Source organism: Mixophyes fleayi, chromosome 8 (assembly GCF_038048845.1).
Source record: "Mixophyes fleayi isolate aMixFle1 chromosome 8, aMixFle1.hap1, whole genome shotgun sequence".
NCBI classification, from domain to species: Eukaryota; Metazoa; Chordata; class Amphibia; order Anura; family Limnodynastidae; genus Mixophyes; species Mixophyes fleayi.
In genome coordinates, this window is record NC_134409.1 from 45,379,369 (window position 1) to 45,393,719 (window position 14,351).

General features: G+C 39.0%; 1 protein-coding gene across 3 annotated transcripts in view; it reads left to right on the forward strand.

The window, feature by feature from the left end:
- Window positions 1–8,722: 8,722 nt before the first annotated feature.
- LOC142099235 (dimethylaniline monooxygenase [N-oxide-forming] 2-like) overlaps window positions 8,723–14,351 on the forward strand; it is a 66,352-nt gene continuing 60,723 nt past the window's right edge. The window contains exon 1 of one of the 3 annotated variants that reach the window (XM_075182481.1): window positions 8,723–8,807. The gene's annotated coding sequence lies outside the window, so the exon portion shown is untranslated. Of the gene's footprint in view, window positions 8,824–14,351 lie in introns of all 3 variants that reach the window. The other 2 variants (XM_075182483.1, XM_075182482.1) reach the window with 2 other exon arrangements.

Here is a 14,351-nt window from a genome sequence, read left to right on the forward strand (position 1 = left end):
GTTTTGAACACCATGCGTTCTTACCCGTTTATGACGCGTCTCCACCCTTTGTTGAGGAACCGAAATCCGTTGGTCTTGCGTATCATCGGCAACGAAACCTCCAAAGCTCACGAGCCCCCAAATTGTTAATGTGCGTATCGTCGCTAACCAATAACGATTGTCGAACCTCGATTTGTGTTTCCAAAGCACAAAGATTTATTCGCAATAAGTGGAAAAATATGCTCAAGCGAAGTAATAGTAAATACAGCCGTTACTTATCGCAGGCGCTCTGGATCCAGTGCAGTCATTCAATCCTGAAGTCTGGGGACAAGATGTCTGCACTCTGGATCACAAGCTGCTGCTTATATACACAATCAAATACAGTAATACAATGAAGATGGTATGGCTTGCATCTATTGGTCCGGGTCTCAGGAATGTCCAAGGGGTCGTCAATCATTGGCTGGTTCATCCTAAGGAATCCAAAGGAGGGGGTCATCTCTGCAGGGGGTATGCTCTGATCTTCCCGCCAGGATTCCTTAGTCTTAAGTAGTTCATAATTCCCTATCATTCATAACTTGCGTATGCACTCTGCGATTCCCTCGCAGAGTGAACCAAACAGTAGGATATGTAACAAGGTTCATTATGATACCACTCATGATGTTATTCCTTTAACCCGTTCCGTGTATTTCACTAATATGCATGTAACTCTGATATAACATATAAATACTACTATATTTCGACATAACTGACTATGTGTTGCAACTACCATTAATGTGTACTATTTTATAAGTATGCGTGTTTGTGCGAATGTATGGTAAAAGACCAATTACTGTTGCTGCCACGTGTAGTGGATGCGTACGCCCTTTCACGCCGTAGCGTGCCCTTGTACGTCGATGCGTACCGTACGCATCTTTTCAAACAAAGACAACCAAGTTTGCTAGACTTTAATTGAAATGACTTTATCCAATTTACTGACTTCGACAAAACTAATAGAGATTATTCTGGCTATAGTAATCTTTGTATCTCCAAAGGCTCAAAACGGCATATGAGCAATCAAACACAAAAAAACATGGAGAGCCAATCTTACGCGTTTCATTGCCAGCGGGCAACTTCCTCAGAGATATCTCTAGCTATTGGTGAACTACATGTTCTAACAGCTCTTTCTGCCAGGGGTAGCTGGAACTTGTAGTTCCACAATAATTTGTAACATTGTTACCTATTACTAATACCCTGGCAGCCACTGAGAGGGGTGGGGGTGCCAGGAAGTGCCTGACGGATATTTACCACAGGCTAATAAGCAAATTAAAGAACAGAAGGTTGCACAAAACAGGCACTCCTAATCCACTAGCATGTACTATAACTATTAAAATTCTAACTTTTTTTTAGAAAGAAATCAATCACTATACATGTACTTTTTTTTAACAGATCCCCCTATTTTTATTTTCTTAAAAGATATATGTAATATATCAGTCTAAGTGATGTTGTGAAAAAAGGTGAAAATATTAGTGTAACTAGTGATATTAAAATTAATTGAACTACAGCCCATGAAGTGAGTTACTATTTGTTAATTCATTGGTGTATTTTCCAATATCTGGATTCATTTGTACATCCTCAAATCTTTAGAAGCATATAGAGCTATGCACATAAGAGATAAATATCAAAACAAACTAATAATATGTCACCAGAGAGAATGTGTTTCTTATTGTTGTACCGTGGTTCATTATTATCTATCAGTTAAAGTTTTCGGCTTTACTACTTTCACAATCATCAAATACTTCTGGTGAAATGAATCAAAGCCATTGTTTATCTATGGGATATAAAGTTTATTTTGCCTAGCAATTACTATTTCTCCTCTAAAATGTTATGTAATGTCCCTGAAGTTGGTTCTCTATGTCAATTTCATTATTTGTATATGCACCTGTAACTTGTTATCGCCTCCATTTGAACATATATAGCTAGGCAAGTATATCCAACACGCTGCTGGTAGTGTTGTAATTTTCTCCACTATCTGAATAAACTCAACCCAGCTGTAAATTACTCTTATCCCCATTCATTAGTTCAATTGAGAGTGTTACTATGCCACATCAGCAATCACAGTCATACGCTGTAGTGTAGCTCGTTTTAGCAGACATATTCTGTCATTTGGAGACTTCATTCATTTAAAGAGACCTCAAGTGCTAAGATTTCAAATCCTGAGACTGATCATTGTCACTGTTGTATGTGAATTGGCCTCATATCTTTAGAGTACATCACATTATGATTTCTCCACTATTTGTCCAAACTTCAGGATATCCATCCATGAGTTTAAATTAACAGTGATACAGAGATCTCTATCCCATTTATACCTTCAGCTTAAGCAAAACTGCTAATGTTCAGTGTGCGTGACCAGCTGTCTTCCACTGTTCTCACAGAAAGATAACGATCTATCTGTATAGCATTATAAGATAAATGGCAATGTTAAGATATTTTTGCATTGAGCTCTCGGCTCCACTTGAATAGACTAAATCTAGCAAATTGCTGACATCCTCTTTTTCTGTTGTTTACTGCACATCTGATTGGTGTCAGCAGATATAGTAAATTCATTGATAGAGTATGGTTGTAACAAATATAATTTATTACCCAGAAATTTAGTTAGTTCAACGGTGATCTGGAGGCTCTGAGGTACTATGTCCTAAGTCCTGGAAATGATGGTTGTTGTTACTGCATGCCGATTAACCTAATTACATTGTGGTATATGGCTGTTTCAATGGACTGCAATCAGGGGAGGGCTGGCGAATTTAGACTGGGGGGCAAGACTCAACTCAGCAGCTTATTAGGAACATTTTAAAGGTAAAAACTTGCAATTGACCCAGCCCAAGGTAGCCCACTATGGGATCAGCCCAGGGGGCAGATGCCCCCCTGCCACCCAGCTCAGCCTGTCCCTGACTGCAATTGACTGTCTGTCAGTAGTCATCTACTGCTCTGTTCCGATTGTGGCATACAGAATATGTTTAGATCTCAGTTATTTTCCTTATTTTCTAAATCTACACTTCCCGACCACCATATTTGTTATCTGGTGCCTGCGCTCAGCTATGTTTGTGCATCAATTGCTGTATTCATATCCCTACATTCTGATTAAATCTTGCATGAATGATCTCAATTAGGATATTTATTTTGACATATAGGCAGTAAGTCTTGTTGGTATATCGTCCTTTCACTCCATGGGCTAGACGCCAATCGGGCATCCTGAACCCAACATACATTTCACATGAGTTTGATCATGGCTAATTACCACAGCAACAGTTGGTTCTAGGTGGGGTCCTTCAACTCCTTTTGTGGATGGATCTCCATAGTGATACTAGCTCCATTCTGGATGGGCTAGTGCTGCATCACATTGTGGCAGTGGGACCCTGCTATGATGAGACCAGCACAGCCTAGCAAAACCTGGAAATTGTTGCTACTCTTTCAGGGAAGAGCCCACTCTATCGCCTTACTTTAGTGATATCCAGCCCAGACTATAGCACGGGTGCCTGGCATTTTTATTTTTTTTATGGTGAGCACTTATTTATTATTTTATTTATTATGGGTATCTTAATTTTGTTAATGAATGACTTTTACAATGTATGGTATAAATTGGAAGAAGACTTAATGATTTTTTGAGAATTCTGATATAGTATTGATATAGTAGCGAGTTATTCAAAATCGTAGCTCATGAATGGTACAATGTCATAAAATGGAAGTGTGCCTATTGTATGGAATATATTTCTTTGGATTATAACAATTATTATCTTTTTCTTTGGGTTTCAAAGTTGAAACATTTCCCTTTTGATTACGACCAAAAAAGTCTGCATTAATTTCAGTGCGGTATGTAATGCACACGTTGGAACGACCTTAAAATGAATGGACTATTGAAATGAAGAGGAAATATTGTGTACTGCTTGCATTACGGATGCATTCACAACCGTGGGTATACTGCATGCGAATCACTTATCGAACACCAATTTTGAGCATTTATATGCATTTTTACATGTGGGAAATGCTATCTGTTGAAAATATAAGATCAGCTAGGAATGTTACAAACAAGATGTATAGTTAAGCCTGCATAGGTTAAAGTACACATTTGTTTATAGTGTTAACATGTGTCATGTGTGCTGAGAATGTGAGTGTCACAAGTGTACCTCCAGAGTTCTTTTTTCTTTTTTTTTTTTGGAAGTTACTGCAAAGAGTAAAACAGGATTTCCACCCTCAAAATATCACTCGCCTTTTACACATCTAATCACTGCCACCACTTTGTAGTAGGGTAATAGGACCCCAAAATACTGTCAAATGTACACACTGTCATACACTATGCTCCTTCAGGGCCGGCACCATCAGTAGGCAGCTGCCTAATGCCCCCAACTTACGCTTTTCATTGCCAGCGGGCAACTTCCTCAGAGATATCTCTAGCTATTGGTGAACTACATGTTCTAACAGCTCTTTCTGCCAGGGGTAGCTGGTACTTGTAGTTCCACAATAATTTGTAACATTGTTACCTATTACTAATACCCTGGCAGCCACTGAGAGGGGTGGGGGTGCCAGGAAGTGCCTGACGGATATTTACCACAGGCTAATGAGCAAATTAAAGAACAGAATGTTGCACAAAACAGGCACTCCTAATCCACTAGCATGTACTATAACTATTAAAATTCTAACTTTTTTTTAGAAAGAAATCAATCACTATACATGTACTTTTTTTTAACAGATCCCCCTATTTTTATTTTCTTAAAAGATATATGTAATATATCAGTCTAAGTGATGTTGTGAAAAAAGGTGAAAATATTAGTGTAACTAGTGATATTAAAATTAATTGAACTACAGCCCATTAAGTGAGTTACTATTTGTTAATTCATTGGTGTATTTTCCAATATCTGGATTCATTTGTACATCCTCAAATCTTTAGAAGCATATAGAGCTATGCACATAAGAGATAAATATCAAAACAAACTAATAATCTGTCACCAGAGAGAATGTGTTTCTTATTGTTGTACCGTGGTTCATTATTATCTATCAGTTAAAGTTTTCGGCTTTACTACTTTCACAATCATCAAATACTTCTGGTGAAATGAATCAAAGCCATTGTTTATCTATGGGATATAAAGTTTATTTTGCCTAGCAATTACTATTTCTCCTCTAAAATGTTATGTAATGTCCCTGAAGTTGGTTCTCTATGTCAATTTCATTATTTGTATATGCACCTGTAACTTGTTATCACCTCCATTTGAACATATATAGCTAGGCAAGTATATCCAACACGCTGCTGGTAGTGTTGTAATTTTCTCCACTATCTGAATAAACTCAACCCAGCTGTAAATTACTCTTATCCCCATTCATTAGTTCAATTGAGAGTGTTACTATGCCACATCAGCAATCGAAGTCATACGCTGTAGTGTAGCTCGTTTTAGCAGACATCGTCTGTCATTTGGAGACTTCATTCATTTAAAGAGACCTCAAGTGCTAAGATTTCAAATCCTGAGACTGATCATTGTCACTGTTGTATGTGAATTGGCCTCATATCTTTAGAGTACATCACATTATGATTTCTCCACTATTTGTCCAAACTTCAGGATATCCATCCATGAGTTTAAATCAACAGTGATACAGAGATCTCTATCCCATTTATACCTTCAGCTTAAGCAAAACTGCTAATGTTCAGTGTGCGTGACAGCTGTCTTCCACTGTTCTCACAGAAAGATAACGATCTATCTGTATAGCATTATAAGATAAATGGCAATGTTAAGATATTTTTGCATTGAGCTCTCGGCTCCACTTGAATAGACTAAATCTAGCAAATTGCTGACATCCTCTTTTTCTGTTGTTTACTGCACATCTGATTGGTGTCAGCAGATATAGTAAATTCATTGACAGAGTATGGTTGTAACAAATATAATTTATTACCCAAAAATTTAGTTAGTTCAAAAGTGATCTGGAGGCTCTGAGGTACTATGTCCTAAGTCCTGGAAATGATGGTTGTTGTTACTGCATGCCGATTAACCTAATTACATTGTGGTATATGGCTGTTTCAATGGACTGCAATCAGGGGAGGGCTGGCGAATTTAGACTGGGGGGCAAGACTCAACTCAGCAGCTTATTAGGAACATTTTAAAGGTAAAAACTTGCAATTGACCCAGCCCAAGGTAGCCCACTATGGGATCAGCCCAGGGGGCAGATGCCCCCCTGCCACCCAGCTCAGCCTGCCCCTGACTGCAATTGACTGTCTGTCAGTAGTCATCTACTGCTCTGTTCCGATTGTGGCATACAGAATATGTTTAGATCTCAGTTATTTTCCTTATTTTCTAAATCTACACTTCCCGACCACCATATTTGTTATCTGGTGCCTGCGCTCAGCTATGTTTGTGCATCAATTGCTGTATTCATATCCCTACATTCTGATTAAATCTTGCATGAATGATCTCAATTAGGATATTTATTTTGACATATAGGCAGTAAGTCTTGTTGGTATGTCGTCCTTTCACTCCATGGGCTAGACGCCAATCGGGCATCCTGAACCCAACATACATTTCACATGAGTTTGATCATGGCTAATTACCACAGCAACAGTTGGTTCTAGGTGGGGTCCTTCAACTCCTTTTGTGGATGGATCTCCATAGTGATTCTAGCTCCATTCTGGATGGGCTAGTGCTGCATCACATTGTGGCAGTGGGACCCTGCTATGATGAGACCAGCACAGCCTAGCAAAACCTGGAAATTGTTGCTACTCTTTCAGGGAAAAGCCCACTCTATCGCCTTACTTTAGTGATATCCAGCCCAGACTATAGCACGGGTGCCTGGCATTTTTTTTTTTTTTACGGTGAGCACTTTTTTTGGAAGTTACTGCAAAGAGTAAAACAGGATTTCCACACTCAAAATATCACTCGCCTTTCACACATCTAATCACTGCCACCACTTTGTAGTAGGGTAATAGGACCCCGAAATACTGTCAAATGTACACACTGTCATACACTATGCTCCTTCAGGGCCGGCACCATCAGTAGGCAGCTGCCTAATGCCCCCAATCTTACGCGTTTCATTGCCAGCGGGCAACTTCCTCAGAGATATCTCTAGCTATTGGTGAACTACATGTTCTAACAGCTCTTTCTGCCAGGGGTAGCTGGTACTTGTAGTTCCACAATAATTTGTAACATTGTTACCTATTACTAATACCCTGGCAGCCACTGAGAGGGGTGGGGGTGCCAGGAAGTGCCTGACGGATATTTACCACAGGCTAATAAGCAAATTAAAGAACAGAATGTTGCACAAAAAAGGGCATTTGAGAAAACGCTTTGCTAGGGGACATGTTTCAGAAAATCTGGTGGGCTGGCTGGTTCCACAAAGTAAAATAATGTTTTTCACTTACTCTTACATTACTCAAACTTTGTTGCCTTACACCCATTGTCCCAGGGGTGTAGAGAGAGCGCTAGTGCTTTCAGCACTGGGCTGGGTATTCCTCATACATGCCAACTTTTAAAATTTCTCCCCCTGGAGTTCCAGTGGAGAAGTCATGTGACAGGGGGTAGGAGGGGGCGCGTGGTGACATCGTCGCATCACCATAGCCCTGCCCCCACTATAAGATGCCGAAATTCACAGCATTGAATTGCAAGGATGGGGCTCAATCATGTGACTAAGCCCCGCCCCTGTCATTCAATGCCGTGAATTTCGGCGAATGCGGGAGGTTTGCCTACTCTTCAAGGAGTCCGGGAGCGTTCCGGGAATTCCTGGAGAGCAAGCAAGTATGGTATTCCTAGAGGGGAGGCCCGCACAATCTTCTTGCAGACCTCATTCCCTAGGGAATCCAGTCCTGTGCTGAACAGCCTGGGGTTGGTTTGACATAATGGCAGGGGAACCCCTGCTGCGTGTCCCCCTGCTATAGTGCTACCCACCTCGGCAGCTTGGCCTAGTGCTGGTTTTCATGAAATCTGGGGTGGACCCTATGCACCCCCCCCTCCTCCCCTGTTTTCACGGAAACCAGCAGTAGACAGGCAGCTCTAGGGTTAATAGAGGGTATAGTGGGGACCCCACACTCTTTTTGCTTTGTTGTTTTTTTTTGTTAATTGTTTTATTTTTTAACAGTGTACAGCTGGTGGGTTGGACCTGCTCGCATTGCATTCTTAATGTCGGCAGTGTAACTATCGGAATTTTCATTGTTGGCAATCACACTGTTGGTATTTTGTGTCTGGATTTCTTACATGTAGTTATTTAGGCTGTCGGGATTTCTTGCCTGTCAGTGTTTGAAAAGTTCGGTATTTCCTACTTGTCATCATTTTTAGTGTAGGCATTTTCATGTCAGAATTCTTTGTGTCAGTTTTTTGTGCATATGAAATTAGTACCCACCTCTATGGGTTACAAAGCACATCATATAGGTAAATAGTTTATAGGGAGATGTATAACAAAATTACATATAGGAAGAATATCAGACAGCTCAATTTATCTCATGATATGGAAACATTCATATGCGCAAATAGTAATATATATATATATATATATATATATATATATATATATATATATATATATATATATATATATATTATATATTTTTTGGGATAAGCTTGTATTATACATTCACCGGCCCCTTAAAATTATATTTAAAAGCATTGCACATCTTACATATGTAGCAAGCTGACAACATGTTTTTTCTTAGCAGCACAAATATTAAATGGGATGTGTCTTCATACTGGTTACTTAAGCTCATTGGGGGAAAAAAATAATCTTGTTTGACTACCTTGTTTGTTCTGCCTTTCTCTCATTCAGTTTCATACAGTTGTTGAAAGCTGACTCATCTGGAATTGAGAAAGGGACAAAAAAAATTGCAGGTAACATTGCCCAACTGTGAGTATGTACGTGATAATGCTTAGTGATTTTTATGTTAACAAAACTTTTATAAAGGAAAATACAGGTGACATTTCATTTTAAATCTCTATTGTTAAGTAGTAAATGTAAGTAAACACTAATTTAGATACAATTACTCCTATACATAAAATATATTTCACTGTATAAACTAAAGAAAAGCAAATTAAAAGGATTACTGCCGACATATGATTATTTACAAATAGTAAATGCAACAGTATAGGCCAATATTCTCAGTGACCAATAGATGTTGTGTTATCCAGTAGCCAGTGTTCAAAAAGAACAGCCAGTACTGATAATGCTAATCCTTCTATGAAACTAAAACCAGTAGTATGAATTTCAATTGTTTTATTTAGTTACTCTTGCAATGCTCTTGGGTGTGCACCTATGTATGTGCATGATGGTCAATCGGATGCATTTCTGTTAAAATGCTCACATTTTTGCAGCTTTGAAAACTGCCTTTCACGTCTCAAAAATATTATTAATTGATCTATAACTATTAAATAAACGGCCATGCATGACTGCACTTTCTGCACCTTTAACTGCTATCATCGGTTTTACATAATCTGTATATGTAAGTGTATCTATCTAATTAGACTGCAGTTATGGGCAGGGACCAGGATCGTATTGGGAACTGAAAGTGGCCCTGGAAAAAATTATTAAAGTGGCATCATGTGGGTGGGACCAAATCAACTGTAGGTGGGGCCAACACAAAAGTGGGTGATATTTGGAAGTACTTGAATTTGGTTGTAGTAATATTTAGGAAAACCTAGATGTGATAACTTAATACACAGTGGGTTATTTCTAAAGCAATGCAGGAAAAAGCAGCCAGTCCTGTGTTATAAAATTACATTAATCCTTTTGCATCATCTGCAACTGGTTTATGCCTCTGTGCTCCAACTTGTTTAATTGCCTACTAACACATCCTTCCAAAATTACCTACATAGAAACATATTTGACTTTGTTTAATAAGTTTAACTATTATGATACAATCGTATTTGATCAGACGGTCAGAGCAGCATATAAGCACCTCACGCACTGTTGCATCTTTCCCCTAACAGTCAAATCTCTCTCTATATAATATATATGTGTACTGTGCGTTTCAGAAAAATGCATTTAAAGTAATTCCTATAATAAATGGCTTTCTAGGTGTGATCAAGGTGAAATGCTTTAAGCATCTGCAACAAAACACTTCTTTTGTAACATTTGTTTATTAGCTCTAAATGTGCCCTGTGATTGTAGATGGTTTTAATTAATAACAGTGCAGGGAGCATTGACAATGAGATCAGTACAGTGGGGGCTAACAATGGCATAAGTGAAGGGGAGAGCGAATATCAAGGGTTTGCTGGTGATGTAGTAAGTGCAAAGGAGGAAGGATTAATGATATTGTCAGTACAATGGGGGCTAGCCATATGTTCTACAAAAAGATTTGAGAATGGGACCTGTGCAAGATTTAAGGCAGACAATGGGATAAATGCAAGAACCATTAAAGTATCACCAGAGCTGGATTCATTTCAGGCAATACAGTGTGCACTACTGTAAAGTACACACAGCTCTGCCTTCTCAAGCAGTACAAACCTCATACCTCCTAACGGTCCTTGCAGTCCTGAAACATCCTGAATGTTTCACTTAGTCACACAGATTCTGGATTGGCCCGACAAATTCAGGACAGGTGGCAGACTGTCCTGCTCTCTCCTACCTGTTCTTGTCACTTACACCATCTGTAGCTGCTGGTGTCTTTAGATCAGTTGCTGCTTGTCTTGATACTGGAATGTTGGGGACTCTATTTGGGAAAAAAATGGATATATGAAATGTAGAAAACTCAAACCAGCCCCAGTATTAAATCAATAGCACCCATATTCAATAATTAGGCCTCCTTCTAGCCCAAACATTAAAATAATAGTACTCACATTTAATAAATAGATCTATTTCCCTCCAACCAGACCTGATATTAAATTAATAGTATACACATTTAATAAATAAACCTATGTCCCTCCCACTAAACAGCCCCAGCAATAAATTAGTAGTATTTACGTTTAAAAGATAACCATTTCCCACAACCATTCTCGGCATTAAATGATTCATATTCACATTTAATAAACAGTCTTCCTACCCAACCTCAGCCTCATACTCATTTAATAACATTATACCATCCCAACATTAAACTAAATGTCCCGTCACCTCGCTTTAAATTTTTAGGCCCTAATATTAAATTTAAATAGCCTCAAAAATAAAATAGCACTCATTAAATAAATAGCCCCCACCTACACTCCACCATTAAATGTATAACCTTTCACACACTCACATATTAAGACCCCCCCTCCCTTTACTTTACACATTTTAGTAACTTAGCACCCCTAATCCCTCGCACATTGTAGTAATATAGCAGCCTCCCCATTCCCTCACATCTCTCCTATTGCAGCCCCTCCGTGTGTGTGTGTGTGTATATATTTATATATATTTATTACATATTTATATTTATTACACACACATTATAATATAATGAGCAGCCCCATCCCAATAGTTTTTATATATATTAGCAGGCTCCCCTCACTTACCTGGCAGCGCGCAGCATCTCGCTCCTCTATTTAGAGCTGGATTAATTTCAGGCAATACAGTGTGCACTACTGTGAAGTACACGCAGCTCTGCCTTCTCAAGCAGTACAATGGGAAGCGTGACTTACCTCCTAACTGTCCTTGCAGTCGGACCAAATCCTGAATGTCTCACTTAGTCACACAAATTCTGGATTGGTCCGACCTCACAGCATTGTGGACCCCAGTAAGCAACAGGCAGCCTTGCGATTGGCTGTTGCTTTCTACTGGCCACCAATGTATTTGATCGGCGCACTGCTCCCCTCTCTAACAACCCCATCGGCAACTCGACGCCTTCCCCCCCCCACTCTCCCCTCTGCCGACTACCATCCACCCAGCGCTGGTGCGCGCAGGGTGTACTTTGTAAAAAAATAAATAATAATAATAATTCCTTAGTGAAGCGGCCTCCTGGCGGCCTCTTTAGGGTGCCGACCTCCTGGGATTCCTCCCGGTAAGGCCAATCACTAATCCGCCCCTGGCAGGGACCCATTCCCTGTTATATTCAAATGACTTAACTTGCGGTGAGGGGCCAAAATGCTGCAAATTGTAAAGCCCTGCCCCCTCCACCCATTCACCCCTCTAGCCTTCCAGAATCTCCCGGACTCGGCCAACATAAGGTTGGCAAGTATGAGTATGAGTGAGGAAATATCTGTGGATTTTAATCAAAAGAAAGAGTTTAAAATGAACATATTAGTGTTAGACATTATCAGAGTTGGAAAAAGTATGTGGAACAGAGGTCCATGGTTTAACACCACCCAGGTCGATGGTAGTTTCACAATTTCTGTTACTGATGGGCAGCCATTGATGAGTGATTTCAGTGTTGACTAACCTGTGACACTCCAGGTGCTGTGAAACTACAAGTCCCAGCATACCCTTCCAGCAATAAGCTGCTATATATTGGCAAAACATGATGGGACTTGTAGTTTCACAACACCTGGAGTGTCATAGGTTAACCAAGACTGGATTAACTACACAAAATGAAATGTGATCCTATTCAGTGTATGATGTTATGTAAGATATCACATGTGTGGCATTGGCCCAAAAAAATGTGAACACATAGTGAGATTAGATTAGAAGATTACAGAATTGGCTGAAACACTAAAATGTTTTTATAGAATGTTTCCTAGTCCATAATGTAACATTATTTATATTTAAGTTTGATATACACAACACAATGCCAACTTTTTGTTCATTTTGTGCTGTGAAATATTTACTGAAATACTGCTTGTTTATTCTTAATATTTAACTGTAGGTTAATGTTACTGATGCTAAGGGTCATTTATGAGGCTGTAAAAATGCAGACTCCTCTCATACTTAGTTGTAACATTATACACCTATTTCTGTGTTTTTGTCCTCATTTGCACAAAATAAAATATAGTTTTTCTTATCAATATTGTGGCAACAGTAGGGATAGAAAACATTTATTATTTTTTAATTAGTGGAGGTGGGCAGAACAGGGAGTTCTTGCTCAGTGAGTGATACAGAAATAGGCATTGTATTGCTCCCACATGCAAAATCGAAAAATCTTGTGTTGCAAGAAGCAAAATTTAAGCTTTAAGGGGTGAAGGTTTCGGGTCATTCCATATTTCTATTTCAGCAAACTGACTTAATTTTTACACATTCTTGAATGTCTACCTATATTCTTTACTTTTTTTTTTTTTTAAACCACTTAAAAAAAAAAAAAACAACAACTTTTAAATAGTCCAAATATGACACATGAAATGCGCACAGTTCGAATGTGGTTTAAGATATAAACGGGGTCACAACAAACAGTATTTTAGAAGATAAATTAAAATGTTAAGCGATATTGCAATCAATTAGTGGGTTGTTCCAAAAGTAATAATAGGTGGGTCTGTGAAGTGACTTTTTCAATTTTCCTTGGATGTGAACCCTCCTAGTTCTGGACACAGAAAATGGTTGCATGAAGTGCTTGTGCATAAATACTTTAAAAAATGCATAACTTGGGTGCTATGCACCTATGTAAGTGCATGATGATCAAACAGGTGCATTTCTGAAAAATGTATGCACTACAAGCGCATATTTTTGCAGCTTTGGTAATTACCTTTAATGTCTCACAATATATATTAATTGATATGTCTCTCTTAAGCAGCTATTGAAGGTCAATTGTGACTGGACATTTACCTGTTATCATCACACTAACATCATACTTACCAACTTTTTTAAGTTGGTGTCCGGGAGACTCTCTGCAGCAGGTGGGCGTGCGGGGGGCGGGGCGCCGAAGTGGGGCACTTCCTAGTGAAGTGGGCAGAATTTGGGAGATTGCCACACTCGCCTGGGAGTCCGGGAGACTCTCGCAAAATACGGGAGTCTCCCGGACATTCCGGGAGAGTTGGCAAGTATGACTTACATACCCATCTGTATAAGGAAGCGTATCTATCTAATTAGACTGCAATTATGGGCCTATTTCCTGTTGTATTCATATGACTGAGCTTGCTGTTGCTCTCGATTTGTTACTCATACATGATGTAAGAGCGTTAAGATCACTTATAAAAGTGCAAACATCTCTGCACACAAATCTGCCTATTTATTGGCATTATTCATAGAGAACATAGATGCAAGCCCACATTTCAGTGCTTGCAACTGTCTCCATAAAACCACTCTGTGCCTAAAGTACGTTTGTGGGGTCTTGGGTCCAGCGAGAAATCGGTGAAAACAGTACACCACCGTTTTAGGAAAACACTAATTTATTGTTTTTATTTTAAACTGTAAGAATTGGTCAGAGTAAGAAATTCCTCTGTATACTTTGGTAATGTCTCATATTGATATCTACAGTATTAAGAATACATTTAGGTGCTCAGCTGCTGATTCTGTTCTTAAACAGCAGTGAAAAAACAGTCAAGTTAATCCACTGGGCTATTAATAAAATAATAATACAATCAACGCTCTACCCAGAAGTA